Raw genomic sequence first — 6,000 nt, 5'->3', positions numbered from 1 at the left:
GGGAGTTTATCAAGTTTACCGCAGACTGAGGACAAAAAAGCGAGCGCATATATTTATTCAGTTTAGCTATGAACCATTTTAAAGCACTGTAAAAAATACCCAAACGGACACGGATGATTGATCACCTTAAATCACAGGTGTCAAACTCAAGGCCTGGGGGCCAGATACGGCCCGCCACATCATTTTATGTGGCCCGCGAAGACAAATTGTGCATCAAATTTGTGTGTCAGTACTAGAATTGCAAATTGTCTTCACTTTTAATATCTTTTTTTAAAAATATTTGACCAGTTTTTACTCGTCTGATTTGAAAACGAGTTTGTTTTGTAGCTTTTACTGTATATAATATGAGGTGCTCATACAGTTATTTGGGTTGGCCCTCCGAAGGAAGCTATGACTACAATGCGACCCGCGAAAAAAATGAGTTTGACACCCCTGCCTTAAATGAATAAAATTGCAAGAGTATTTTCATTCCAATACTTTTATTCGTGAAATTTGTATTGATTGGATCACTGTTAATGTCGGACCGCGTCAGATCAATATTTTCATCCTCATTCTGCTCAGAAAACAGACTCGAGCGAATGTTAAACATGTTTCATATTTATTCACATTCAACCATGTGTTGTTACATTAGGCCACTGAATGTTTTGTGAAGATGACGTTTCTGTGGGCTTGGAATGCTGTTGACCTTGTCATTCCAAAACCTTTGGAGGAGGATCCAAACGATGAATAAACACACGCACAAACGGCCTTTGTTACCACTCCAACCTTGACATTCTTCCGAACTCCATCCCAGTTTCTATAGAAAAATCTCTTTTGCTGTGTCACCGTAGCACATTAAGCTCCAGCCGAGTCATCTTGCATTCATCAGGTAACCCGCAAACATGAATTCAAAGCGCAGCAAACTCCACGCAAAGAAAAAGCCCCCTCCATTTGTCTTGTCGCTCTTTATCAGCAATTGTTTAAATTTCTTCAGCGTGAGTGATTTCCTCCCGCAAGGTGTATTGGGTGATTGCCCTTTTTTTTTTTTTTCTCCCCATCCCCATCCGACACCTTCCGTCTTCTCATCCGACCTCGCCTTTCACCTCGCTATACACACACGCTTTGAAAGCTCACTTTCCGAGTCGCAAGCAATTACGCGGCCTGCCAATGCGTCTTTGCGATGTTCCCGCTCACGTACCAAAGACTGATTATGCATCGTGTGGCAGCACACGTCTACATACGTGTTATATATTTGTATAATTAGGCGGTACGGCCTCATTCGTCTTGGTTTTTCTTTTTTATCTGCACCTGCGTGATTCCCGCTTGAACAAGAAGCTGTGAGTGAATAGCGTCATCTCTTTCAAGTCAGGAGATTTACGACACTGTTATGTATGTGTGTGTGTGTGTGTGTGTGTGGTACGTAACCCCATTGCAACATATGTCTTTGCACTTAATGTATGCATACCGTTGCCTCTGCTTTGGAAAAGCATATGGCAATAATGTATAATCTGCTGTAAATAACTCACTGGCTGCCACACTTATCAAGATAATAAAAGAATCCACTGATGGTCTTACTAAAAATTTCCCCTTTCCCGCGGCCATTAATCTCATTCATCTATAAATAATTACTTCCTGTTTACCGCCACCATAATGTGCAGTTTGCAAGACAGCACTTAGCATAAAATCCATACGGCGTCAGAGATGTCTGTAATGTAAACTACTCAAAGGACAAAATCACTTAGTTGGCTTGTACTCCAGGAAGTAATCAATGGCCGCTAATGACCGATAATCGGAGCGATACAGAATGTGAGTATGATGGAAAAGCTCCACGCATGATGCTATGGAAACTCTGTTCAGGGGTGTGCTCACTTTTGCTCCTAGTCCTCGAACAGGAAAATACATGTGTAATTTCGTCAGTGGTTTCTTGTCTCGCATTAAAAGTTACAAGATCATTACAAAAATGTACAGTACTCACTTTTGTGAGCGATTTCCACGGTCATTGTTTTCGATTATAGTAATAAAGCATTAGCGGCGCTATTGCCGTGCGCCACGCTAGGGGCCTTCATTTTGTATCACCCTCCATTAAAGTGGATTAAAACGTCAAACAAAAAGTTACCGTACGCAAACAAGGCTCCAAAAAAAACCTTGAAGTTGCAATAATTGAAATGTTTAAAGTGACACCTGAAAGAGTGCGGCGCAGCTAAACGACGCCACTTGGCAACATCATAACTCACAGCTAAGAAGTTTGCGCTCCAGAGTATGCTGCGTAATTTAATTCATCTCCTGCCTCCTATTAGCATTCGTCGCCGCATCAAAGTCTTGCAAATGCGTCTAGGTGGGGATTTAACGGGAGACGTCTGGATACACCGAGGGGATTTATTCCCAAAAAAACTTTGCTGCCACATTGGTGTTTGTCACAACTGGAGTTTGTCGACTTATTCTGCTTAATCACAGACCTCTGCAATTTTTTTTTTCCTCACACCAAAAAGGTATATTACATTGCTGTCAGCGGCAACCTGGCTCAGCTAATAATTCATTATCAGAGTCAATGTTGATGTTTGAGACTCGTTTGGAAAAAAATGCCAAGTGTCACCTTTATAAAAACCATTATTACCTGTGTAGGCCATTTTTTCGTAACATTCATCCATTTTCTATACTCAATTCCCCGCAGCTCATCAGTACAGCACTAATATTAGTCACTCATCACAGACACTAAAGACTAAGTAATGTTATTGTCTTTCTTCATTTGTTATCATATGCTAATTAGCGTTAGCATGAAGCTAGCAGACTGAAAGTCTAAGCTACTGTATGTAACTTTTGTTTTTTTCGACCCCATCTATGAATGACTTGGCCAATGTGTCCTTTTCAAAACATATGAGGGCCATGAGCTCAACTACTTGCCCACCCCTGACCTACAGGCTCATTTATCTCCCGTACATCTTTTTTGTTCTTTGAAGCGTTTCATGAAAATGGAATTGAACTCCGAATTGGCCAGCTTGATGCGATGCCCTTTAGAGTTTCCTCAGCAGATGACAAAAAAAAAAAGGGGGGCTTTTTCTACTTTGCCCTGCCTGAGGCTTGTCTCTTTACGGGTGTCTGCCTTCCCTCTATGAATTATGAAGCATAATCCCCCGCAGGCTTCCCGGTGGCCACCAATGAATTGGGGGCCCGCATCCCAGCCAGCTGTTTATATGTTGCTCCAGTGTCCCTTTGGTGTCTGTCCAAACCACGCTGGCGACACAATCTAAAAAAAAAAAGCTGACACAATAATGCTACGAGCACGTCCGCATTGGAGGGAAATATGTTGTCCACAATGAAATAGGATATTTTTGGAGTCGCAGGTGTTCACATTATGAGTGAGACTGAAGCGGCGAAAAACAAATTATCATGGAAATTGCTCGAGAGCGAAAATAAGGTTTCGCATCACTGAAACTGCAAATGTTTGCGTGAGGTCTTGTGCGTGACACAAACTATGTTGTTGTGTGACACGTTTATCATAGGAATGAAGTCAGGGATGAACAAGTTTTATGCTCAAGGGCAGAATTTTGAAATCCAATGATGGACCAAGTCATTTAAAGAGCAGGAGAAAAAAAAGTTGGGTTTATGTAAAATACTTTATTTTATTCACAATTAATATAATTGTATCTAACTGACCAATCAACCAAATTATTGTTTATATATATGTATTATATTTATAATTTTTTTTATTTTATTCGCAATGAATTTAATCGTATCTAATTGACCAATCAACCAAATTATTGTTCATATTCTATATTTGTATATATTATATATGTATAATTATCTTTTTATATTTATTTTATTCACAATTAATTTGATCGTATCTAATTGACCAATCAACCAAAATAATGCAGTATCTAACTCCAGTATCGGCACAGTCAGTTTTAAATTGATACAAAATCTTGCAAAGACCAGATCTCATTTTTGTATGATCTTGCTAAGAAAGCAAATTTTAGTACTCAAACTAAGCGCTATCCAAATATGGGTAGTGCCGGTATATGATCTCAAGCTTCATGAGTCTTCCGAGAAACCATGACGGACGGAGACGTCACCGTCATCAGACATGTATGTGACTCATGCTACAGTAGCTGCAAATGCACTTTTGATTTCACCACAACAGAACCTCTGCTCTTCCAGCAAAAGACCCCCCACCACTTCTCCGACTGGCACCATCACCCCCTCAAGCTGTACATTATTAATGGGGCTCTGTGAATGTGCTTTGTTCCTCCATCAGCGGACGAAAAGGCAGATCTCCCCCTGCGCTGGGTGGGGCCGTGGGGGGGTCTTAGGGTGGGCGGTCGGCTAACCCAAGCTGGTCGCATCCTGCGGCGGGCTGTTCATCCATCACGTTAAAAGGTGCTGCATCAATCATTAACAAGTAGCCAAGTGCTGAAAGGATGATGGACAGCTAGACAAATAAGTTAAGATGAAGTAGGGCCAAGGTGAGGCGAGCGTTTTACATCACTTCAAAGGACATTTATTCACAGCAGCAAATTATATTCCAAAGAAAAAAAAATCCTGGAACTGTGATGTGCCATTATAATAATAATGCATTAACATGACCCAAAATAAAAGATGAAAACGCTAACGCTGTAAGTTTTAGCTCCTCTACATTGCATGATTAAACTTTAATGATTAAACTTGACTTTTTTTTTTCTCCAGAGAGAGAGTGCGGCAATTCTACTCGAGGCAATGTACTTAAAAAGTCCAGCAAAGACTTGCCAGGAATTCCTGAAATGCCAGCAGTAAGTAGACCTTGTTTTAACAGTCTTATTTATTTTTGAAGACTGCGTCTGGAGGGTTACACAATTAATCCAGTCCAGTCGCCCCAAAAAGTTGTTGTAATTTATATTTTAATGAGAAAAAAATAGCCCTCCATAATATTGGACTTGCCATGTTTGTCCACATGGGGGCAATATCAGACAGACATTTTGTTAATTGAGACGTCTCGACTCCTCCCAGCTCATCAGTACGGCACTAATATTAGTCATTATAGAAGATAAAGAATATGACTGACTCAAGCCTGTTATTGTTTTTCAACGTTTTACTACAACAGGCTTGCTAATTAGCTTTAGCATAAAGCTAGTGGACTGAAAAGCTACGGTAAGTGGTTCATTTAAATAACCAAGGTGTAATTGTTTTATCTTTTTGTTTTATGGCTTAAAAATGCGTTTATCAACTTTTATCAGAAAGGATGTGCATATTGTTAACTTTTTTTTTCAAATTCATCTAGCTATATAACGTGAGGATTTATAGTACAAGTCCCGAGAAAGCCTTTGAGAGGATTTAAAGTGCAGGTATGTCGTCGAGGGGCTCATCCAGAACAGGATTAGTTTCTCTTTGGAAGGATTTAACATTTGAGTGCCTTTTTTCCATGTTTTTTTGTCAAAGTAGCCCGAAGAAGACACCCAGCTACGAGTACGGTATGGACTCACCTGTAGAAGCGAGGCGCAACCAATCAATACGTTTACCACTCTAATCGATAAATACAATTACATTGTCATGAGTCGTACTGATGGACTCGCGGCGCTTCAGCGGCTCACAGGAGCAGATACTGAAAGCATTCCAAATCCATATACGTACATTCAAATAATTACCACCGCTTTCTAGTCTATTAACACCAAGTTGACGAGGGCTCATTGGACTCTTATTTCCAGGACCTTTTTTTTGGTGCCCAGCGCAAGTCTAGCACAAAGCGTTAGGTTTCTTTCTTTTAGTATTTTTATAGACAGGCGCAGGTACAAGGGGCCAGGCATCATGATAAGTATTTCCAATAAGAAGCAACTTAGCTAGAAACAGGCAAAAAGACTCGCACAGCAAGTAAAGAATGTCTCAAGTGAGCAACACATAGCTTACTTGACGTCGGCTTGGACAAATGCACCACTTCACATGAATGCTAATGATGCCGGCTGTCCACTTGATGTGCAAATGAGCATGCAAATGTGACGCGGCTGAAATACAGCGTGTTCCGTCGAGGGCCCGGGAGGAGGCGCAAACGCAAAG

Source organism: Syngnathus acus, chromosome 13 (assembly GCF_901709675.1).
Source record: "Syngnathus acus chromosome 13, fSynAcu1.2, whole genome shotgun sequence".
In the NCBI taxonomy this organism is placed as follows: Eukaryota; Metazoa; Chordata; class Actinopteri; order Syngnathiformes; family Syngnathidae; genus Syngnathus; species Syngnathus acus.
This window is presented reverse-complemented; position numbering follows the sequence as displayed.